This window comes from Myotis yumanensis, unplaced genomic scaffold (genome assembly GCF_028538775.1).
Source record: "Myotis yumanensis isolate MYYU_CA2020_CCGP unplaced genomic scaffold, mMyoYum1.0.hap1 SCAF_7, whole genome shotgun sequence".
In the NCBI taxonomy this organism is placed as follows: Eukaryota; Metazoa; Chordata; class Mammalia; order Chiroptera; family Vespertilionidae; genus Myotis; species Myotis yumanensis.
Window position 1 is genome coordinate 67661345 of NW_027223758.1, and position 13355 is coordinate 67674699.

Sequence of the window (13355 nt, forward strand, 5' to 3'; positions counted from 1 at the left end):
TAATGAGATAAAGAATCGATGAGTGAAAAAATAGATGAAAAGAAACAAAATAAGTGGTTGTGAAAAGAATGAATTATGAACTTTCAGATATTATAAAGTATTAAAAAAGATAGCATTGCCCATTAGCTGAGCAACAGATATCCGAACTCTGGACAGATTTGGTTAACGTGAGATACTTAAACCCATATCCCGAACCAAAACTAAACAGCATTAATTCCTAGACAACAACACACACACACACACAGAGTGAAGTGGATAAGAAAACTGATGAAACCAACCAGAATGCAGCACAATGAAGGAAAAATAGTTTATATAAACCCCAGCATAATATTAACAAATTTTAATCTCTGAACTTCAATTTCTCATTCTCTAAAATGGATATGCCATCACCTTAACAAAGTTGCTTAAAGAATTAAAAACCATATAACCTCCCCCCAAAAAAGAAAAGGCAGGCTTGAAAAAACAGCTTTCTCTAGAATCAAGGTAAATTTTTTTTTAATGAAATTTGCCTCTTTAATTATAAAGTAACTACATCTACCATCCAGATAAATTCAGGAAACAGCCGAAACCGGTTTGGCTCAGTGGATAGAGCGTCAGCCTGCGGACTGAAGGGTCCCAGGTTCGATTCCGGTCAAGGGCATGTACCTGGGTTGCGGGCACATCCCCAGTAGGGGGTGTGCAGGAGGCAGCTGATCGATGTTTCTAACTCTCTATCTCTCTTCCTTCCTCTCTGTAAAAAATCAATAAAATATATTTAAAAAAAAAAAAAAAATTCAGGAAACAATGTAGTTATTTGCATTTTCTAACTCCTATATTAGCTGAATAACTTAAGTAAATTACCTAAACCTTGGTACCTAAGAGGGAATGATGGAGATGTCTTTTGGAAGGTACTAAATTCTCAAAAATGCTAAGATCTACAAAAAAGTTTTGGTAATGGTCTTAAAGTGTTCTTATGTAAACATTTCAAATATTTTTTTTAAACCTTTCTGATAGTGTATACTTCTCTGTCAAAAGAATTTATTGAAACAGTACCTCTTATTAGAAAGGCACTTGGATCACAAGTAATTAAGGACAATTTCTTCTTTGAAAATTCATGCTAAAATTCATAATTAATTGCTCTGCAATTTTTTAAAATATAAAGACACTGGCAATTTAACTAACCTAAATTTAGAATTTCTTTCACTATTCATCATTCTTAAGAAAATGGTTCCCTTTTCAACTGCTAAAAAAAAAAAAAAAAAAAATGGAAAGGAATAGAACTCAGGCTTCTTATATTTCAAATGGAATTGGGAGAGAGGTATTTAAGTAATGAAAACAGCCACAATTTCCATGATACCTTCACTCCACAAAAAAGGCTTACCAAAAGCCCAATTAAAAACTCTCATACACACAAAAAATTAACTTACTTCCCAGGGCCTTATAGTACTGAATCACCTCTAAAAGTGAAAAGACAGGAGGATTATAGCTGTGCATGGCCAATTTGTCTTTTGAAGTCAAAGCATGTCTCCCGTTACCTTGCAGCAAGTCCATGTGATCTGCATATCAATATATTATAGGGTTGCAGCATCTGAAACCCATCCCAACCATTAAAAGGTGTTACCATTATTTTAATTAACAAGTTTGCCAACACATGAAGAACTTTGCAGTTTTATTCTAGAATTCTTTCTAAATTATCACAATCGAATTTTAAAGAAAATTTTAAAAAGCTAAGAACCAAGACTAAAAGTCATGTAATTCCAATTCTCTTTATGTTACCCTCCAGTAAAATAACTAGCTCTATAAAAATCCTTTTAAACAGAAAAGCAATATACCAGTAGTTGATTTAGAAAAAAAAATAATTTTTATAACTCAGTTTTCTACATTAGGGTCAAATGTTATAGTAGAGGAATGAAAGAAATGCCAAATCACACACTGTGTAATAGGAGTGCTGCCTGAAATATGTTAAGTACATTTTTAGTTGTTATAATTTAAAAACTATAAAAGATAAAAGTCTACAGAAGTGAATTAACTATCCTAAACTGATCTTTGTGAACTCACAAAGTATACTGACATAGTATGTTTGTGTACTCACATAGTATGAGTTTAATAAATGAAGCTCATTGAAGAACAGTAATACTTAGTTTCATTAATACATGTTGGAAAATATATCTTAGGAACATATGTTGACCACGTGTGCACGCATGCAGAGTGTTCAAAGTTACTTTAAAATGTTAAAATAAGTAAGGCCCCTGTTATCCTTGATAAATGTCAGCTCATGCACTCATGCCCAATACACACTATTTTTCACAAAGCAGAGTCCCAGGAAAGGTAATTTTGAATCCATCAGCACCATGTAATGGTTACACATAACAAATCCTATTCAAGGTCAGAAGTTTAGAGGTTTTCAATATCAGCTTCATAATAATGCAGGCTTTATGTTAAATATTTTACAGGTTCAAAAACAATAGTCTTAGTAAAACAGTTTTCAGAAACAAAGACAGAATCATAAGAAAGTAATTAAAAGTTTGGCACATGAGAGAGAGGGCCATTTATAATAAACTGAACTATTTGTACAGCAGTTCACTTTTATATAGTTGTGCTGATATTTAGGCCAATTGTATTTCTTAATTAAGTTACAAAATTAAGTACTACAAGAGCTATGTTATTACCAATCTGACCATTTTTATGTATATATTTTCCAAGTGTAATAAAACTGTCCTTTTTATGAACCCTGACTATTTACTGAGATCTCATCGCCATTCATTTTCACCAAGAGCAGGAAAATGGTGATTGTAGATTAGTACAACAATTTAGATATTTGTTGTTCATGTCAAAGATGAATCTTGCAACTTTAACAGTTTTCTCTACATATTTTGAAAGAGAAATATCAAAGCAAACCAGCTTAACCTTCAGTCTTTTGTTAAAAGAATCTTTTTGATATGTGACCTCTGCTCAAAAAAATTACCTTTTAAAGTAAATAACTGTTTGATCAACATTAAATTCAAAATATTTAAGCCTTTAACATTATTAATGCATTAATATTTTCCTATATATCATCCCAGAACCAGTTACCTCCAATTTTAAATGTATCATTAGTCATCAGTCTTCTTTCCATACATAGAAGGAGACTCTTAAAAGTTTCAAACTGCCCGGCTGGTGTGGCTCAATGGCTGAGTATCAACCTATGAACTAGCAGGTCATGGTTTGATTCCTGGTCAGGTCATATACCCAAATTGTGGGCTCAGTCCCCAGTGGGGTGTGTGCAGGAAGCAGCAGATTAATGATTCTCTCTCATCATTGATGTTTCTATCCCTTTCCCTCTCACTTCCTCTCTGAAATCAATTTAAAAAATGTGTGGGGGTTTTTTTTAAGTTTAAAACCTAAGAAGAAAATAAAAGGGGGGCAAGAAACTAAGTGTGGTCTGATTAACCCAAGTAAAATAACTTTGGCTTTTCCACTTGAAACCACAGCACTTAAATTAGACCTAAATAGCAGATCCACCAAAATTATGGCTTTATTGGTAATTTTTTGTAATTACTATCATAAGCTTGAGAACAAAAATTGATTTCTAAATGATTTTGCTGCAAGATACCCATTAAGTATTTCACTGCAGATAGGTCTGGGTATGACTTTGAATTAATTTTTTTAAGAAATTATTTTAAGCCCTGACCGGTTTGGCTCAGTGGATAAAGTGTCGACCTGCGGAATGAAGGGTCGCGGGTTCGATTCCGGTCGGGGGCATGTACCTTAGTTGTGGGCACATCCCCAGTGAGGGGTGTGCAGGAGGCAGCTGGTCGATGTTTCTCTCTCATCGATGTTTCTGGCTCTCTATCCCTCTCCCTTCCTCTCTGTAAAAAATCAATAAAATATATTATTAAAAAAAAGAAATTATTTTCAGCCCTGACCAGTTTGGCTCAGTGGCTAGAGCGTCGGCCTGTGGACTGAAGAGTCCCAGATTCGATTCCAGTCAAGGGCAGGTACCTTGGTTGCGGGCACATCCCCAGTAGGGGGTGTGCAGGAGGCAGCTGATCCATGTTTCTCTCTCATCGATGTTTCTAACTCTCTATCCCTCTCCCTTCCTCTCTGTAAAAAATTAATAAAATATTTTTAAAAGAAATTATTTTCAATATAAACTTCTGACACTTGAAAAAGATACTGTTGTAGAATTGACATTAACCCTATAATTACAGGATGACTACTATAACAAAGACTGATTTTTAAAAATTGAGGTGAGTTCAATTAGCATGTTATTTTTGAAACCCAGGAATGTTTGAGACAGCAAACCTTCTGAAGTCAGTGCCATGAGAAAGGTAACAATATTTTTCCATAAAATTCCTTTATGGCATCATAGAGCTCTTACTATTCCTCAATACATCAGCTATGTTCTTTAATAGCTTTACTGAGATCTAATTAACTTACCTTACACTTAAAGTATGTGAGTCAATGGCTTTTATTATATTCAGAGTTGTACAACTGTCACCACAATTTTAGAACATTTTCATTATCCCAAAAAAGAAACCCAGTACTCTTGAGCTGCCTCTCCCCTTATCCTCACAATTCTCCCCCAACCTCACACAATCTCTTCCCTACCCCTACCTTAGGCAGCCACTAACCTACTTTCTGTCTCTATGAATTTACCTATTCTGGACAGTTCATACAAATGGGATCATACAACATCTAGTACTTTGTGACTAGTTTCTTTCACTTAGCCTAATCCTTTCTAGTTCATCCACATTGTAGCATATATCAGTACTTCATTTCTTTTTATTTCTGAATAATACTTCATTGTATAGCCAAAACCGGTTTGGCTCAGTGGATAGAGCGTCAGCCTGCGGACTGAAAGGTCCCAGGTTCGATTCCGGTCAAGGGCATGTACCTGGGTTGCGGGCACATCCCCAATAGGAGATGTGCAGGAGGCAGCTGATCGATGTTTCTCTCTCATCGATGTTTCTAACTCACTATCTCTCTCCCTTCCTCTCTGTAAAAAATCAATAAAATATATTTAAAAAAAAAATACTTCATTGTATAGATATAACATTTTATTTATCCGTTCATCCATTGATAGATATTTAGTTTGTTCCATTTTTTTTTTTTGGCTATTATGAATGTTACTATGAACATTGATGTACAAAAGTTTTTATATGACCATGTATATTCTTAAATGAGAAATCATGAGCACTAAAAAAATCAAAACATATTTTGATAATATATGCAAAGAAGCCTCCAAAGTTTGCTAGTAAATAGGAAAGAAGCAGGTTCCTTAAAAATAGCTTTAAAAAAAAACGGGCATCCAAATGTGCAGTTTTAACTATGACTAATATGCTGAGGGCTCTAGTGGAAAAAGTGGACAACATGAAAGGACAGATAGGTAATGTTAGCAGAAAGATGGAAACTAAGAAAGAAGTAAACAGGACTATTAGAAATAAAAAACACTAACAGAAATGAAGACTGCCTTTGATGGGCTTATCAGCTGACTAGACACAGCTGAGGGGGAGAAAAAAAAAAGAAAATGAGTTTGAAGATATATCAATATGAACTTCCAAAACTGAAATACTAAGAGAAAAAATAAAAAAATGTCCAAGAACTGTGAAATGATTACAAAAGGTAAAATATATGCATAAGAGGAATACCATTCATATGAAATTCAAGAAAAGGCAACTTTTTCTATACTCATTTTTCTATTCTGATGAACTAATAAAATTTAGGAGTTAGATAAAATGTTATATGCCCACACAAGCAATCAGTCGTCACAATGTAAAAATAGTAAAAACACATGGGGCTGATTCAGATTTTGACTAAATACCATTAAAACATTCACACACGCCTGGCCAGCGTGCCTCAGTGGTTGACGTCAACCTATGAACCAGGAGGTCACAGTTAGATTTCCAGTCAGAACATATGCTCAGGTTGTGGGCTTGATCTCCAGTTAGGGGGTGTGCAGGAGGCAGCCAATCAATGATTCTTTCTCATCATTGATGTTTCTATCTCTCCCTCTCCCTTCCTAAAATCAATTAAGAATATATTTTAAAAGAAAGAAAAAAATGTTCACACATAAGAACAAGGTGGGTGGGCGGGTAGTGCCGCATATTAAACTGTAAAACACAGTTCCCCTCCTCTCCCCAAAAGTTATGTTTCTGTATACATATATACACATACATATTCACTCATTTCAATACCATGCATTCATTCAATTAATCATTAAAGAGAAAACCATGAAATATAAAACAAGTTTAAGATTAAATCATAAATAAAAGAAGAGAGTAGTATCTTCAGAGGTTGAAATCAGAAAATTACAAAGGATCGAGCCAAAAAAAAAAAAAACTGGATTACCTGGCTAACCAGTCAAATGATGTTCAAGTAGAAGTTTATTTTTATTGGTCTCTGATTCCGCTGTTCAGCAAGTATTTTGATCCTGAAGATTTAAAAAACAAAGTATGTTGAATTTCATTGCCCTTTCTTAGTATTATTGGTCACACACAAATTAACTTTTTCCCTAGACATATGAAACAAAACAAAAAAGGCTATTAAGAGGCCTCTTTGAAGAATTTTAGCTGGTGCCTTATTTTGCCATATATTACTGCTTCTGCTTAAAAACTCAGGGATGGCATATACAATATGTTTTGTCAAGGTTTATAAAAATGTATAACACAAAGTGGAATGGAGGAGACCCAGTTCCAAGTCCTGAAATGTGATCAAACCAGATAGCTAATTTGAACCTGGGACATCCCCCTTCCCCCATCCAAAAAGAGTATTTAACAAATAACAATTAAAGATACTTATTAATATCCTGGCAGAAACTAATACTTAAATACCCACAAGATGGATGGACAGACGAATGGGATGGATGGATAGACAGATGGACAGATGGATGGGGTAAGCAAGCAAGAAAGAAAAAAAAAACACCTGGATTTTTTTCCCCCCACTAGGAAAGACTGCATTTGAGTCACCAACAGGAAATATTTTTAAATGAAAGACAGGAAAATATAAAAAAAATGAACATCTAAATGGCAGGCTTTTGCACTAATGTGGAGGTGATTCTAGTGCACAAACAAGTGTCCAGCCGGTGTGGCTCAGTGGTAGAGCTCTGACCCATGAACCAAGAGGTCGCTGGTTCTATTCCTGGTCAGGGCACATGCCCAGGTTGTGGGCTCAGTCCCCAGTGTGGGGCAAACAGGAGGCAGCCAACCAATGATGTTTCTCTCTCATCAATGTTTGTCTTTCTGTCTCTCTCCCTTCCTTTAAAAAAATCAATAAAAACACATTTTTTAAATAAAATCAAAATTCACCATCTTATGAATGGCCAAATGTAACAATAAAGCAACAACAATCTGACTATCACTAACTCTAGTAGTAGCTATATCAAGACAACAACCATAACTAGCCCTAAAGCCAACAGCATGCATGATGGAATTGGCAGGTCTGTTGGGAAGGGACAGAAGAAGAAAATGAGATATTCGAAGCCATGGCAAATTCCCAACCACAATATAGCTATATGATGTGATGGGTCTGTTGTAATTTTGAAACCCAAATTAAAGAAAATTAGGGGATGGAGGTGGGAAGCACATCATATGTGGTACACAAAGGAAAAAGAGGAGAATCCAGGTAGTATATCAGTGCCATTCAAATAAAAACAGCTGATATATCTACTAGCACATCTATTTATAAGCACAGTATAGTCTCTAGGTTATAAATGAGAAATATGACAAAAACAAGCTGGTTCTTGGGATAAATCTCCCTATCCACAATAGTTGTTGGCATAATGGTTCGAACTTCGGAGTCCACCAGATCTAGACTCAACTCTCACTTACTAGCTAGGTACCTCTGAGTCTTCTTAAGACTTCTTAGAGACTTAGATTTATCTTAAAATGGGAATTACACCAAAGAAGGCTCTTGTAAAGATAAAGTAGAAATGCTTAAAATTCCTTATCAGTACTTAATACATAAATGCTTAATAAAAGCTATCAGCCAAAACAAAAGATTACTTGACATGTAAGATTTTCCAAGCACACTGAAATGAAAAATAGGAGAAAACAATCATTCATTTTAGTTTTTAAATGAAATCAATGTGTTATGACTAATTTTTCTGATATCCAATTTAATTAGAGGGAGATGAAAGGGGGGGGAAGGCAAGCCAAACTTCTATAAAGAAAATCCAAGATTTCTGGCCCTGGTTTTAAATCAAGTATCACTTCAGAAATGGTTCTTTTGTTGATGCTCCTTTAATTGAGGGAAGGGGAAGAGTTTTGGGGTGAGCATAAGGCCTACAAAACAAGAGTGGTGGGTAGGAAAAAAAATTTGATTCAGTATGTACCTAGTACCGTAACAACCAACCCAGGAAACAAGTACTGCTGCCTAGTGCGGAATGTTGGCAAACAGAGCCTACATTAACACTAAAGTATTATTGTACTGCTGGTGAGAACTATTTAAAGGAGTGCTGACCCACCCAATTTGTACCCCATAACCCTCATGTATCCAAAGAAACACCACCTACAAAATTCTCCGCTCCCAGAAGTGTGCAGTGGGGGCTGGAGAGGTCCCCAAATCATAGATCTATGGATCTATGGTTTGCCCCAAGAACCTGCAAGAGCTAGGTCTAAAAAGTACATATTCTAGGATCTTGTAAAGTATGAAGCTATTAGGAAAACTACATTTAACTTGTCTAGAACCAAGATTCTACAAAGGCAACAGCCCTAAAAAATTTCTTGAAACTGTATTTCTTACTTTAATCAAAAATAAGCTTAATTACTCTTACTCCTTTTTATAATTTAGACTTTAGTCAATCACACATACAAAAATCAAATCACATTGAAACGAAAACTGAATGTCACATCCCAAAGAGGTATCTGAGAAGGTGAGGGGTGGACATTAATTTTTCTACTACAATTAGCAAAAAGGTTACTGATGAGATCCACCTCATCAAAACCCGCATCACTAGAAAGCTAATGGAGGAGGGGGTCAAACTGAGCTTTGTTAATAGCTGGTCTGAGAAAATGTGCCTTGAGGCCAAAACAAAGACTTAAACTGGGGGAGGGGAGTTGACAGGTAGAAGAAAATCCAAACTATAAGGTGCTAATGCTTGGAAACAGAAATAGACAAAAAGAAGCCACTGAGTATTATAAACATGTCTTTCTTTTGCTGAACATGGAAGGAGGCAAGGACTCTACTATTAATCATATTAAACTCATTGTTCTTTCCATGCTGCTACGGGCAACGCTCCTAGAGACTCCCTCCGCAGTCCCCTAAAATCGAAGAGATGGGGAAATCACGTCTTTAGGGAAAGCCAGCTGTTGCCCACTCATCTTCAAAGCACTACAGAATAAGTTTCTGCACCAATTAAATTTCAGGTTAAAGGTTACCTAATATTGGTGTAAATTAAATTTAACATTCTTTTGCAGTTGAGATTATTCGTCAAGCGATAAATATATCCTTTGTTAAAACCATAACAACATTTTTAACTTGCAACTACAACCAATTTGAAGCTATATTAAAAGGGAAAAATCAGATGTTAAGTTAATAATCACATGAAAATTTAGTATTATATGGAAAGGTATCACTTTTTTGAAACTAAATAAACTCAACTCAGTAAAAGATTTTTTTTTTTTTTTTTACTATTTGACTTAATTCCATTAAAGACAGTGTGATGACAAACCTTCTTAAATCCCATAATCTTTTTCACAAGGGGGGCAGGAATTATTTCAAATTACAGCATATGCATGTCTAATAAAGTAAGGACAGGGTCAAAAAAAACTGAAATGTATTACCACTTATCATATGGTATATATTAAAAGGATCAAGCTGATTTATAATAATTTACTCTAGTCATGTAATAAATTATAATAAACATTTAGTCCTATCTGGAGTCCACCTGAAAATTTAACTGACGTAGTAAAAACAGAAACCTTGGTTTCAGAAAAGTCCTGCTTCTTGAAGTAACCTTGCATGAGACATTCAATTAAATGTTTGCTGTGTACCTATTAAATGCCAGATACTGCAGTGGCACTCAGAGTTATAAGCAAAATATGGTTCTTGCCATTAATTAGGAAAGAAGCAGGTATAAATAGCCACTATACTTCCCGAAATGAAAACTATATTCATTCATTAAGCATTTGCTGAGCATGTACATGCTACACACTGTACCAGACACCAGGGATACAAGAACCAGAAGTTGAAGACAGAGTCCAATAATAATATTAAAGGAGGGAAGAGAGAACTGGATTGCTGTGTAACTTTACTGTAAAGAACTATTTAAATGTGAATGCAAGACAAATCCAAAACCATTTACCTCAACATAAAAGAGAGAATTATTGATAATATTTAAATGTACAGATAATTTCTGTAATTATTTTCCATAGTTATCATAACCAGAATGTCATTTGAATTTCTTTATAATGAAATGCAAAGAAGAAAGTAATTCTTATAAAAATGTTAGCCAATTGTGTAAAGATTACATGAGACATAGAAAACATTAATGGGGTATATATAACGAACATCTGCTGAAATGAGAGCTATTTTAACTCAACATATTCAGGAAATATGCTTACACAACGACACTATCCACTGATGAACAATGGCAGTAAATGTAACCATTCTGCATTTTTAAAATTACCTTGAGATTAAGGGGAAAACTAAAAAATCGGTTGGCAGACCAGTTTATTAACAGGCCCCACATCTTTGGCTGAGTTGTAGTTAGTAATGACATGGTTACTAAAACAGGCATGCAAGCAAGCCGCTTGCCGGTGCTTGTTCAGATTTCTCTCTCCCCCCCTCTCTTGGAAAAACTGCATGCGGTGCTGCACGATCACACAAAATAAATACAGGAAGCCTGGGTGGGGAGGTGAGCGAAGCTCTGGGCTCCACCAGTGGAAGGCGTTCCACAAGAATTGCTACAGGGTCAAAAGTTTACAGTGGTTTCAATTTCACCTTTTAGCAGCCAATCAGGAAACAGAGACTGCTCGCTGACCCCTCAGGCTGCAAATGAACATTAACTCATTGGCTACCAGGATTGTATATATTCCTTTTCAGGGAAGGCTTTCCTTTTTCTTTCTTTTATTTGAGGAGGCAGGGAAGGTGGGGACGGAAGGCAAAACACATTTTAAGTTCAAGGTGACAAGACCATGTATATTAAACAGGCATTTGAGGGGGAAAATAATTGAGTAGTTATCACCTTTCTCCTTGAAATCAGTTTCTTTATCCTGTAGTAGCTAACAAACCAACCATTAATGCTAGTATCAAGACAGTGAATTTAGGTAGGTTAAAGTGGCAGATGTATCTCAATGAGATTCTAAGAACAATTTAAAATATAATGAAAGATAATGGCTGGTTGTGTTTCTAGTAAATACTTAAAAACAACTCAAAAAATGAAGACACTTAAAGTATTTATCTACACTCCAATTTTTTATTTGCACAGATCCCTCCCCCCCCCCCCCCCCCCCCCCCCCCCGCAGCCCCATCTCCTTTCCAAGACATTAATATAAACAGGCAACATGTCTACCAAAATGCAGATACAGCTTCTAAGGTTTAAGCTTTCTTTTCCTGTATCCTCTCCAAACACCAGTACCCAGGAATGACCCCCGCCACCATACATTAAACTCAATAGTGAACCTTTGGAAACAGACACAACTGCTCTCTGATTTTTTTTTTATGTAAATTTCTTCCAAATGCAGAAAACCTCAGTAAACTAATCCATTACTCTTTTCAACATTCTATACTTAACTCTGAGCAAGGTTAAAATGAAGATCTATACACACCTTAACTATACTACATTTAAAAACTGAATTTCTTTACATGATAAAGTGAAATATCTGTATTAACTACCCAAAATAATCAGTTAAATCCTCAATAAGCAGACATGTGAACTTGTAGTTAGCATTATTTCTCATTAATACAATTAGCAGGCTTATTTACTTAAATTTAAGGTTATATTTAGAAGCTGCTGTAGGCACTACCACTGCCTAAGAAAATTACTTCATGTAGGAAATTCATTTTCTTATCCAAACCAGCAAAGTAATACACCACAGTTATTTCTGAACAACCAAAGATAACCTTTAAACAAAACTGCCTTACTTAACAACTGCTAAAGGATCCCCAAATAAATTCATAGTGTATAAAGTTTATATAGCAATTTAATGTCAGTTGTTAAGACAGTAAATTAAAAAACTTGATGCTGATATAGGTGTGTGGTTGTTCTTTTAATTCAGCATTAAAACAAGTAATTTTCTGGTTTAAAAAAAAAAAAAAACCACCTCCCAAACTGTCATGATTCAAGTTTATGCATATGTGTTAACAAAAAGTCTATACTTTTAAAATCTAGGTTTCTTAAACATGGCTTGCAGAAGCTTTTTTAATATAATACATTAAATTAGAGAAGTCATCTCTGTATCTTCTTTTTACAAGATGGCCTCATTCTGAAAGAAAATGGATGCAATAAAATTTTATATCAAGTCAGCATGTTAGCAAGAAGCTTTTTTGTGTGTTCTGAATTTGATTAATACAAGCCAAGGTCACTTCCTGAAAGATGCCTACCATTGCAGCTGCAGGCAAACTAGACTCCAGCATAAGGCTGGGGGAAGGGAATGGGTGATGGCATTTATTAACACTGAGATAGGCTTCCATCTCCACCAGCAATATATAAGAAGGGGAGAACAGGAAGATGCCAGAATTCCTGGCATATAAAGATAAAAAAATTTCCCCTCCTTAATATTTAAGGAATTTAACTCAGTATAATATTCATGTCAAAATTCCGTCAAAGATATCTTCACTGCTACAATACATTAAAACATTTTACTTTATACAAATCATCTAATACCAGACACTATATAATTCAGCACAATACGACCTGTACTTGCTATGCAAAATGCCTACAAAGGCAAATACAGGCCCTTGAAGAAAACAGAATCAGATTCAATTTCTTTCAGCTAATGCCCAGGATGGCGTAAAAGTCATGAAAGTAGAAATCCAAGCCTATATTGCAAAATATTTGCGAAAGTTTTGTACTGAACACCAAAAAAATTAAGATAACCTAGGAATAAACTTAGCTAAGGAGGTAAAAGACCTGTACTTGGAAAACTACAGGACATTAAAAAAAAAGTGATAAAGGAAGATATAAACAAATGGAAGAACATACCATGTTCATGGACTGGTAGAATCAGTATCATTAAAATGTCCATACTACCCAAAGCAATCTACAGATTCAATGCAATCCCCATTAAAATACCAAAGGCATATTTCAAAGATCTAGAACAAACTCTCCAAAACTTCATCTGTAATAAAAAAAAGACCCCAAATAGCCACAGCAATCCTGAGAATGAAGAACAAAGTTTGAGGGATCACAATACCAGATATCAAGCTATATTACCAAGCCATGGTTCTCAAAACTG

General features: G+C 35.1%; 1 protein-coding gene across 3 annotated transcripts in view; it reads right to left on the reverse strand.

Moving 5' to 3' along the window:
• The window catches only part of NCOA3 (nuclear receptor coactivator 3), a 109755-nt gene that overhangs the window by 52098 nt on the left and 44302 nt on the right, over nucleotides 1–13355 (reverse strand). For all 3 annotated transcript variants that reach the window (XM_070420781.1, XM_070420779.1, XM_070420780.1), the window contains one exon: nucleotides 6310–6391. The gene's annotated coding sequence lies outside the window, so the exon portion shown is untranslated. The remainder of the gene's footprint in view (nucleotides 1–6309; nucleotides 6392–13355) is intronic.